At 38.0% G+C, this 12,250-nt stretch overlaps 1 protein-coding gene across 8 annotated transcripts in view; it reads left to right on the forward strand.

The window, feature by feature from the left end:
• OXR1 (oxidation resistance 1) overlaps positions 1–12,250 on the forward strand; it is a 264,948-nt gene that overhangs the window by 164,981 nt on the left and 87,717 nt on the right. The window lies entirely within an intron of this gene.

The raw sequence follows: 12,250 nt of genomic DNA on the forward strand, positions 1-12,250 counted from the left end.
TTAGGTTTTCAAACTTGTTGTTACTTCCTATATGTATCAGACATGAAAACCAGATTACAAGAATGAAATTAAGGATATCAAAACATGAAAAAATAGAGTATGTACCTGCAAAAGAAGTCTGTTTAAAAGTGCTAGCTTGATTAGATCTGATATAATTGTCAATCAATACTTTCAAACCCCAAATAACATGATGTTTGCTGGAACACAGAGCAGAGTTGCAAAGCAAGACTATTCCCTCCTTTTTTGATACTTACTTTTTAATTTACTTTGCTGGATATACCCTGCCTTTTTAGATTATGCTTTGTCTGAGATTAGCCATGTCTATATACATTAATGTGCCACAATTTAGTATGAATTTGGAAATGCACATCAAAAAAACCAAAGTTCCTATAAATCTCTTATTCCATCAACCAGTCTCTTGTTCAGGCCACGTGTTCTGAAGACCTGTTAGAGATCTCTTTTCAAGTACCTTGATCCCACCTGGTGAATCTTGCAGTAAAGGGAACATTTTCTTGTCTTCAAGCCCACTTTATATGTGATTCCCTGTTTTGTATGTGATTCATCCCCAATACCAAGATCAGCCTCTTGTCCTCTACAAGATGCCCACCTTTCCCCCACAGAAACTGCATGCTTCTGGCAGCAGTATCTGCTCCTGTGAGTAGCAATGGAGCCCTCCAAAGAAAACCAACCATGCTCTATATTTTTCCATCAGCCTCCAAACAAAGATTGAAGGGAGGAGACAAAAAGCAGTAGGAGGAGCCCTCTAATGGACCTGTCAGAGGCCCCTGGCCCCAGCCTTGCCAACTATGTATGCGCAGCGCACAGCATCTGTCCTAGCTCACAACCAGGCTCTGCTAGGCCTGGCTTTTGAGATAGTCCAGTTCTAACCGAGGAAACTTTAATTTGTCTGTGCAGCATAGAGTGAAAAACTATGTGAGTCAAACTGACTCCAGGTGGAAAGTGTAGGCCATTTCATTTTTTTTTCCTGAGAATCCTCCTACACATGAAGGTTTGTGAGCCCCGAGGGAGCACAGGTTGTGGTACTTTGTGGGTCACTACATGGGAGTGACCAAGGCACTCCTGTGCCAATTTTTTATCCCAAGGTGCCAGTGAGTATCCAATGCAGAGTGCTGCAGAGGATCAGTAGTCCTGAGGTCTTAGTGACCCCCTTATGCCTGTTAGGACTTTCTTCCAGCACTTTTGAGTGCATCCAAGCCTATGCATGGTGTGAATGCTCAGGATCTATGCACGTGGGTGAAGATGTAGACATGAAAGAGGTCAGAATGGGAAAGCTGGGAATAACTTGGAGACAAAAAAATAGCAAAAGACAGTTTACAAAGCTAGACAAAATGCAGACAGATACTCATAAATTACATAATGTCATTGAGGTAGCTTTGTTGAAGTAGTTGGTTTTGTTTTGGCTTCTTTGCCTGAAGAGTACTGGAGAAACAGAAAGGATCAGAGCAGTAGCTACTGTGCTTTAGCTGTTCCCAGATGGTGGCTGGCATTTTAGGGACATTCTCAACTGGCATATATCAGACTAGCAGTGTGATTACTATGGACTGGGGCTTTGATGAACCAGCCTTAGAACAGCAGAAATTCAACTGACTGTAGATTTAGAATTGAACCCTATTTTCGCAAAGTGTCTAACCACACCTAATTTCTATAAAAGTAATTATGATAACTGTAGGTTGCTTTGATACTACACTGAACTGTTTCAGAAACAATTCTGGTATTTCAGAGTTTATACAGAAATTTTATCTGCCATATAAACCTGTGTGGCTATGAATTTAAAAAAAAATAAAGAAAAAGTGAGAAGTGGAAATAATTATTTCCAGAATTGCAATATTGCAATATATTACAAAAGATTAGCAAACCACTTCAGTGCTCAAAATATTTTATTATTATAATTTGAAACAACCTGCTATAGGGGAAAAAAGGTAAAAGTACACACACACACACACACACACACACACACACACACACACACATATATATATATATATATATATATGTCATAAAAAATTATTGTAATTTTCAGTTATAAGTGATACCTGAAATGTGAAAGAATATCTTAACAAAATATTGAAGGATTATTTGAGGGTTTTTTATTACAAGGAACTATGCAAGTAGCATTTCTCCTAAATTTTTTTCCTCCTTTGCCACAAGGAAATGTTTATTTTGTTCCCTAAACAAATTTGATGTACTTCATCTGTTTCATTATTTAGTTCCTTTCCAGCATGTGCAATTTTCCTTTAAAATTATTGTGATGTCTGTATTTTTTATATTTACTGAACATTTGCAGTCTAGGCTAGGCTGTGACAGATTGGTCTTAGTCTTAGAATCACAAAACCATAGAATCACAAACCATAGAATAGTTTGGTTTAAAGGAGGCCTTTAAAGGTCCAACCCCCTTCATCTTGGGCAGCAGGCTGAAGTGTGAGCATGTTGCTGTCTATTAGAAAGAGCTCTTAACAATCACAGAATTATCAAATGTGAAACCTTAACTGTATGGAAGTATTAGCTTGAAACTCTTTTCCTCAATAAAACAGCAAGAGCAAGAAAAATAACTTAATTATATACTTTCAGGTCCAATGTTCTACCATAAAGTTTCAACTAAAATTGTCTTTCTCTCATTCCATTCCATGTAAAGGTAGTATATTTTCATGGAAGAATTATTCAATTTACCTACAAAGGGTTAAAATATATCTTAAGGTTTTTTGAAATACCTTTTTTAAGAAAAACTTTTGCAATTTAGGGAATCACCAAGAATGAGGATGTCAGTACTGTAAATATGAATTAAGGATTGCATTGCTACTAGAAACTTCACAAGTAGGTTCAAACATATTATCTCCCCATAAAATGTAGTTTTATTTTAGTACATAACTAGAAAAGTTGTATTTGTGGCTTTGAATTCCTCACCTCTACAAAGATTTATTATAAGTCACTATTCTTATGGTTTGCATTTTGCAACCCTAGGACATTTGGATTTTGATAGAATGTCAACAGTGCCACATTCTGCCAGAGAAGGAAGACTGGAGTTGAGTTTTAATATTGTAGGCTTGTCTAGTTAATGAAAAAGATGCATTTCTGCACAGAACATACACTTGAGATTCTCTTGAAAGGAAGCCCAGATCTAAAATTTCCAAGACAAGTTGTAATATTTCCACCCAGAAGACCAAACCTACCATCTGTGAAGCTGCAATGCAGATTTGCAATACACAGACCAAGATCATGTACAAAATGTGCATATTGGCAAAAGTCTGATGAGGGAAATCTGGGGTTGAGTCTGATAGCAAACCAGTGCTCACCTTACTGCTGAGGGAGCCTCATGCAGTTCCTCCACTGCTGGCAGCTTTTGGATTGGATTCTCAAATGGCTCCAACATCTGGCTCCCTTGTGAATTTAAAATGTGTTTTGTTTAAACTAACTTTGTCCTGATGGGCATTCCTTTTAGCATTAGTATTGTGCCCACAAAATGTTTTCAGTCAAAACTTACAGCTTGCATCCAGAGTATTCAGAAGTCACCATCAGCACTGCTTGAGTGTAGGTTCTGTTGCACTGCATCATTTGTTATAAGAAAACTATTCTTTAGATCACCTGTAATAAAAAGGAGAAGCAATTTAAAATTAATACAGTCTTCTCCTTTTCAATACAAACTCAACTTCAGGAGTTGAAAATTTATCAAAAAGATTGCTTTTTCCTCTTATTTAAGATCATAATTGATAGAGAGGGACCACAGCTCCTATTTTTAAATGTGCTTTCCTTGCATAGTTTTGCATATCTTTTATCCTCTATAAATACAATTTTAAGGAAGAAAAATTGTCAACTGCATTCTCTTATGCCTCCTCTGTAGGCATATAGGTGCACTGCAAAAACTTAAGGGAAATAACACCACAAGTGCCACCTGCAAATTCAAACTGCAGTGAAGAGTTTCTCTCTAGAAGGTAAAAGAGACTGGAGGAGAGCAGGGAGAAATCACTACCCTTGTCAAAGCCCTTCTGACTGGTTAAATCTTTACTTACTGGTAAAAGTTTTGGAAGAACGTAGCAGATACAGCTTGTGATTGCAGCCTCTTTATGCAGGATGGTAATTGTCAGGAGATACAACTTGAAAGTCTGAAGTTCTCAGTGCTCTGTCTTTCCTGAAGGATCTGTCTCTGGTAGACCAAGGAACAAAAAACGTGAAACCACAATTTAGGGTTCAGACTGGTGCATTCAAGTTGAATCAGAGATGATCTTCAGCTCCTGCCTGTAAGTTTGGCAAGAATATTTATATGTACCCTTTACTAAGGAAATTACAGAGAACTCTTTCAGAAGCATAGTAAATGAGAACATTATGTCTTTAGAATACACTTACACTTGGATAAGTGATTGCTACCTTAAAGCCAAGTGAAGAACAAATATATAACTTCTGTTTTAAAATGTGTGCTGGGTTGGGGTTTTTTTGGTGTGTGTACAATGCTGTCTTATATACAAACAGCCTTCAGGTTTTACCCTCATTTATGGCATCATGGAAACGTTGTGGGATGAGTCACACAGCTGGAATGCTGCAATGGATGGCTATAAATTCCTCAGAAGGGATGGGTAAGGAAGGGGAGGCACTGGGGTAGCCTTCTATGTTAGGAGTATTTTGATTGTCTAGAGCTTAAAGATGGTGAGGACAGGGTTGGTTGAGTGTTTCTGGGTCAGAATCAAGGGGAAGGCCAACAAGGCAATTATCATGGTCGGAGTCTGCTTTAGACTCCCAACCAAGACAAAGAGCCAAAGAAAATATTCTAAAAACAGTCATATTCGCTTAAACTTGTTGTCAAGGTGGACTTCAACTGACCAGATGTCTGCTGGAAATACACCACAGCAGAGAGGATACAAGCTGGAGGTAAAGGGTTTGGAGCACAAGTCTTCTGAGGAACAGAGTGGCTGAGGGAGCTGTTGTTGTTCAGCCTGGGGATAAAAAGGCTCAGGGAAGACCTTTTTGCTCTCTCCAACAACCTGAAAGGAGGGTGTGGCCTCAAGTTGCACCACGGGGGGGTTAAAATGGTTATTTGAAAAAATTTCTTCACTGAAAGATTGTCAAGCATTGGCTCAGGCTATTTCAGAAACATTGGAGTCACTGTCCTTGGAGGCATTTAAAAGACATGTAGTTGTGCCACTTGGGGACATGGTTTAATGGTGGATTTGGCAGTACTAGGTTAACAGTTGGACTTGATGATCTTAAAGGTCTATTTCAGCCTAAATCATACTATGACTCTGTCATTCTATGATTTTGGGACAGACAGCTCATGCAGGCTTCTTAAAGCCATGAACTGACAATCTCCATGCAGTAGTTTAGAATTCTAGGCATTTCTAAGAAATTACTTAAGATTTCATGCTGCTAATTCAAGCTTGTAGCTGTGCTTGTGATCACCACCCTTCACAGCTGGAAGGGGGCAGCATCTGTGCCCCAGCTGGGACTTGATGTGACAGGGACTTCTTTAAACACACCTCTGCATGGCTATTGGCCACTGTTTTCCCCAGGCCTTGCATTCTGGAGGCTCTTCCCTTTGCCAGTCCACTTCTGAGGGGATGAAAGAACATGTCTTTTGGCTATAATACATGGTCAGCATTTTTAAAGAGAACAACTTTTGATCCAATAAAAAAATTAATATCCTCTAGAAGGCCAGTTACAAAAGGAGAGCTGTGTGTATAAACTCCTTGGAAATACAAAATTCTGGGCTTCCTCATTTTGAGTTTAGAGAAACTTTTGTCTCAAGCTCAAAGGGAAGATTCTCATACACAGAAATTACTCAGTGGAAAAATACCTAGAACACCCAGAATGCTTTGCAAATCTCTCATTCCTCTTTCACGGGAATGATAATATATGGTTTTGGATAATGAAGAAATTTATCTAAGCAATTTTTTATACAGGCAATCTTTGCCAATCCTGTCCCATCCTCCCGAGCTGTACTGCCTCTAGGTTGAAGAGTTCCCCAAGAAAAGGCAGTTTAAGTTTGATGTCAAAGATAGACTAAAACTTGAGGATGAGCCTTGACTAAATATAAATGAGTCTTCACAGTTGACATTTAGAGAGCCTGAGCCATGGAATTACTTGCAGATTTGCTCAATTATATTATGTACAAAGTTCTGTACGAGCATTTGTGAATTTCTTTTCAGGTTGTGCCATTGTTATTACCACATGTGGAATCAGTTTCTCATAATCCGTGTCAGTGGAGGCTGTGAGTCCCTCCACAGAGGTCAGTGAGTTCGTCACAGAGCCAGCACAGAAGTTCCCAAAGAGGAATGGGGAACATTGAAATGTTTGTACTTCCTCAGCAGGAAAATTATAGTCTTGTGCCAGGGGCCAGATCAGGGGCTACCTAAGCATTTCTTGGGTTAGGATCTGGGGGGGAAAGAGCTGAAAAAATCAACTTAGTTTCTGTGTCCTGCTGCATCTTCACCTGCTGTTAACAAGTCCTGGTGGGAGGTAGGAGGAGGGTATCCCCCAGCACATTGCTTCCTACATGGAAATTGGAGCCATATCTTCCAGCAGAGTTTCACTGCTGCAATGAAAAATAGTAGAAAGAATTGCTGTCATCAGAATGTGCAGAATACATAATTTCTGCTTCAAAAAATTTTTGAAATTTAAGACCTTATCTTCCAACTTGGGGTGCTGCAAAATGCGCCGTGTGTTGTCTCATCACTGCTGAGATTTTTTCTTGAGCCTTCATAATTTTTTTCTTGTCATTCTCACATTCTCACTCCAGTAGGTATGTACTGTATCACAACAGTGCCTGAAGAGCTCTTTATAAAATGTGAGCAAAAACCTACTGCAAGGAATAGGTAGCTTTAGAAGTAAATAAGAAAACAGAGAGGGGAATATAAAATATTTTCTAGGTATTTAGATGAGGCACAATCCATACATGTGGTCACAGAGGAGGAGTGAAAGGTTGGACTTAATGCTTCAGGAAAGTGTGAAAAATCACACTTCTTAGGCTTCCCAGAGAAGTGATTTTATTCATGAGGAGATCCTGACCTGCTTGCTACCCCCTGCATGCTGTTTCCTGTAGGTCACCTTCTCCTGATCAGGGATTCCATCAAAAACAGAAGTGGGGGAGAGGATGAAGTGCCTCCTATGAGTCCTTCACTTGCACCAAGAAAAAGCTTTAAGGACACCAATAAAATTGCATGAATATGCTTCTTTCCCTTCTATTCCAGTAAATGTGCCCGTGCCTCCACTACTCCTGACAGTATGAAATGTGTGGTATCGTAAAATTTTTTGTATAATGAGGGAACACTAATGATGGAGGCAGAGACTGCTAGACAAAGTTGTCTTTTTACTAGTTCTACCTTTTTTCCCCTTAAAACTCTAGCTCCGATATCTGTGATTTTAATGCTGTGTAGAGTTTCAAATACTGAATCTCCATATTTCAAAGACTTGTCTTCTTCTTTTTGCCTGCTCACTGCAAGGTTTTCTTCCTTCTGTATAAATGGAGATTTTTGAGCTGTGGGTTAGAATTCATCATGGAAAAAAATGCTCTGGGAATGAAAAAGCTAACTGTACTTTTTGTGCCTTTTAAGGACACAGTTTGTTATGTGCCAGAGAAGAGGAACCAGTGAGTAAACAAAAAGGATGAAACAAAATAGTAAGACCTCCTGCATTCCAGACTATGGCAAATATGACTGCAAAGCCAAAGGCTATTGTGTGGCCTGAATACTTGCCAAAACAATCAGTCACTTATATGGCCTCATACAGGTATTATTGGCGTGCAGAATCCCTATTAATAAAGGGGTTTGCATAGGAACTAATAGCAAGGTGCATTTTTGAACAGATATCTATTGGAACATTCCTTTAAACAAAGTTTGACAAAATATACTATATTTAGACTTGTACTTTTCCACTGTCAAGATGTTACACCTCAAAACTAGGCAGAATGTCCTCAGGGAGACACACATTTCTGTATTCTGTGAAGGGGCAAGAAAAGGTGTGGCTTGCATGAACAAATCTTGGGTCAAATGTTTTCTTTAATTCTTCTACTGCATGTTGGGTTAGCTCTTCAAACAACTAAGAAGTAGAGAATGTTTCCCTTTCACTTTTTTCTTGATTAACCCTCTGCTGCCCACGGTACTAACCAGTTTATTAACATTTGGAAATAAGGTCTTGGAGTGGAATAAGAGAAGCAAAGTTCAGGACTTGCAGTAACACCACAGGAGTTCTGCTGTAAAATCTCGTTGAGATTTTCAGTGCTTTCCATCTCTCTGTGTGCTCTTCAAACAAAACCTCTCTTGACCCAGAAACAGGGCTGAGTTAAGAGTATGACCCAAGTAGCCAGAAGAAATTGGCTCAGAGAATCTTTCACATTTTTGACCATGCCCCTTCACTACAGTCCTATACCTTGGAGTCAAGCTGTTATACCAATGCCATCAAATACTTCTGTACTGAAGCAATATTCTTGCATGAAACTGCTCTGTGGAGAAATTTCCAGAATGTGATTTATAAAGCTAACACCAGAGATTGTACCTTCTTAGAGGTCAGTAAGGCAAGATTTGTTCCTGTACATATAAGGAATTCATCCAGGGTATGTGACTCATGGCACTGTGTCCTTTCTTTAGAAAATCATGTAATGATACTTTGCCCTTTCTGCAGGAAATCATATCAGATGTGGAAAATAACTGCTTTCTTCACTTGTAAATTGTGTCCTGCAGAACAATAGCCGTGGCTTGCAATGGAAGATACGGCCTTAAATGTTCACGCCCTTTGTCAAACCTTCTTAACAGTGAAATAAAAGGCTTCTTGTGAGTGGAACAGTTCTTAGCTTCCTTTCCCCAGTGTCCACACTGAAGGATCCAGTACACAGTCCTTCATAGTAAAAGGAAGCAAGTGAGATCAAGTGTTTTAAGAAAAGAAGGCTCTAAAGATGCTATTTGATACTATGCTAATACACAATTTGGTGTCTCCTCAATGCAGCTTCAGGCAATTTAGTGTCTATAACATCAACTGTGTAAAACTATAAATGAAACTATAGAAAGCATATAAAACTATATGAAGCATTTAGCACTGTAATTCTGAAAAACAGCTGTACTGCATGCACAATATCTAGCATAATATGTCCTTGAGAAAAGTAGGTGAGTCAAGCAGTTTATTACTGTTTTCTAGCAATGCTGTTTTAATTGACTGCCATATTTTGAAAGGTAATTTTTTGGAGGGGGTTGTTCATACACTTTCTTTCAAACACTTATATTGAGTTTATGCAATGAATAAGATTTCCAAGTAGGCAATCCACTGTTTGTTATTATATGTGAAAACACTTTGTCACTTATAGTTTTCTGCTGTCTCCTTGCTGTGCTATTTTTATCAGTTATTAGAGAAACAAAGAATTTTCCCTCTAGATCTGGAAGAGCTCAGTCTCTACTTGTGCAATGCCCTCTTTTCACTGAATGCACCATATTTTGTTACAGAACCAGCCCACTGAGCATCTGAAAACTTAATTTAGACATGTACAATAGCATTAGTTAAAACATTTCCTGTGTTTTATATAAGTAAAACCATGAAAGACGAAAAAGAAAAAAAGGGCATTGGAGGAATTAAAGTTTCTGAAGTACAACAGAATCAATTGCTTTCTACTCTGCTGTAAGTAATGAAGTGGCTCACAGGATCCTTCAACTTTAACTAATGGAAGGAGAATCTATTACTGATAAGTGTTCACTGAAATTCAGGGGTTTTTTCCCTCCTAAAAACATTATGATCTGTAACAGGGAGTAAATGTGAAATATTTCAAGTGTGTTTGGGTGAGATTGCACATCTTTCAGTATGAAAGAAAGTAAGAAGACAAAAATGACTTGGAGATCATCCCTATGGATCTATTTGCACTTAATCTTAGACTAATATTTGTATTTCCTTCTTGAAACATTAGTTCTGGAAAACAAAAGGCAAAGCACTTACAAACAAAGCACCTCCAGACACTGGAAATCTGTCTGAAGATCCTGTTATCAAAGAAATACAACTCTGCATTACATATGTAGATGGCAATAAAATATTTTTTATGAAGTGTGTTTTGTGTCACAGCAGGGTTGGCCAGGGTGGTTACACTTTCATTGGCTCATAACTTCCACAAGACTCTGTTTGACACCAAGGCTGAAAAAGTGTTGGAAGAGCAGTTCATTTAAAGGGGAGTGTTTGGATTTAGTGGTACTAATATCTGACTATATGAATGTTTTTAAGAAAAGGGAAAATTAATTTTGGGGGAGGAAAGGACAATATTGCTTGACAATAAAAAACCCACAGCTCCTCTGCTTTTTAATGTTTACAAGAATGCTTTACCCTCACATGATGCAAGATGCCTTTGTAAAATGCAAGAGAGGCATGGCAGACCACAAAATTTAGCAAGATTTTCCTATCTGCAATATGCTATGGCAATCTGCCCTCAAAAGTCCAATTACCTCTTTCAAAAGACTTGTGAGATTGTGCAAGCTGCACACAAGTTATTCCTAATTCTTTTTCTTCAGAGTAATAATGCTGATACTTGAAGAAGGTTTTTTTTATAAAATCAAATGGAAAAGCATTTAAACAGTCAAAACGCTGCTGTGGATATCAAACGTGTGTGAAACACCCTGTTTCCCAGGACAGAATATTGCCTAGACTAACCACCCAGTGATGCTGGTTTGTTGTCTGAGACACCATTGGCCTAATTCAGACCAATTTACAAAATGGAAACAACAGCTTCTACATCCAGACCATTTGGTCACAATGTGTCACAGGTAGCACTTTGTTATGATGAACACACACATTACAGTGCTCCTGAAATCCCTATTTATATCACCACTAGAGGCTTACCCCCCTTTGCTATTCATGCAGTAAAAATCTGCCCAACCACTCCTCCAAGGCCCTGCAGCACTTTAAAGCTTGTTTGGCAGCTTTCATGCAGCCCATGCAGGAGGGGTGGGGAATGTTTATGGTACAAGCAAGTCCTTGTGTCATCCAGTGTGAGTAACTTTGGAAAGTGAATGCTATTGCTAGCTCATGCTCCCTTGTCATCAAGCCTCTTAAAAGTCATATTCCGTGTTAAGATATTGAGAAATAGTGAACTTTAATGTGCTTCTCAAAGTTCTAATTGACCTCAACATTTTTGATCCCATAAGTAAACACTGTATGCATAAGAAAACATATAAAATGATACTGTCTTTTTTCTCTACCTCCTAGCTTCAAAATGTAAAGGCAAAACATAAGTCCTCACAAAAAGGCCAATACTATTCAGTTTAAAATTTACTACACATCTCATTTGAAAGAATACTGTTTTCTGTGAATTACAAAACAAAATATGTTCTGCTTCTAGAAGAATTATTTTTTGAAATAAAATATTTACTACCAGAAATGGTGTTTAGTTTGATGTCCTTATGCAGAGAATGCTGAATGCAAATGACACAGTAAAAAGCCTATAAATCTTATGGTACTGAGGCCAAAATAATTTTTTAGAAGGGAATACTTAATTTAAAAGTTGTTCATTTCATACAACTTGAAAATGAGCATCATATGAAAACAAGTGGTGCATATTTATTTATAAATATTTATTTATTAAGGCTTATGACAATTGAGTTTCATAAAAACAGAGAAAATAAAATTCCTTTTAAAAAGTGAAAACAAAGTCCAATGGCCAACTAAAGAATTATATACAAAATAGATTAATCAGGTAGAATGTTTTTAATCCAGAGGACAGGGGAAGCTAGGAGGATATGAAGAATGTAAAATATTTGTAGGTGGGTAGATATTATGCACTTACTAATTCACACTTGTGATGCCTAATCAAAAAGGATTTCAGCATCAGGAAGCTATGACTTTAGTTTGCAGAAATCTGTTTAAATGATTAATTGTTTGGACCACTGGCTTGTTTTATATCCATGTATTTCATTCAGCTGAGTACAGTCTCAGTGCCAAACAAATCCAAATTGTCTGCTTTCCGTCACTTTTCCTAAAAGTGTTGACAGTCATAATAATGATGGTATTTATTAAAATACTAATTCTGATAATTCAGTGTCTGGGTATTTATTAAAATACTAATTCTGATAATTCAGTGTCTGATTCCTTTGGTGTCTGGTAGAACAAAGAGCAAATTCTGTGCTGTTACTCCAATTGCACTACTGAACTATCAGAAAGATGCTCTAAAAGAGCAGCCAGCACTCTCTGTGTTATCCCATACTGCCCCATCAGTAACAAGAGAGAAATGTAATAGCATCAAGAGAGATAAGGTAAAAGGTAGCCTTCTACCAGGTGATACTGG

The sequence above is a fragment of the Melozone crissalis genome, unplaced genomic scaffold (genome assembly GCF_028551555.1).
Source record: "Melozone crissalis strain CALT ecotype California unplaced genomic scaffold, PUWL_Pcris_2 ptg000002l_1, whole genome shotgun sequence".
Classification (NCBI taxonomy): Eukaryota; Metazoa; Chordata; class Aves; order Passeriformes; family Passerellidae; genus Melozone; species Melozone crissalis.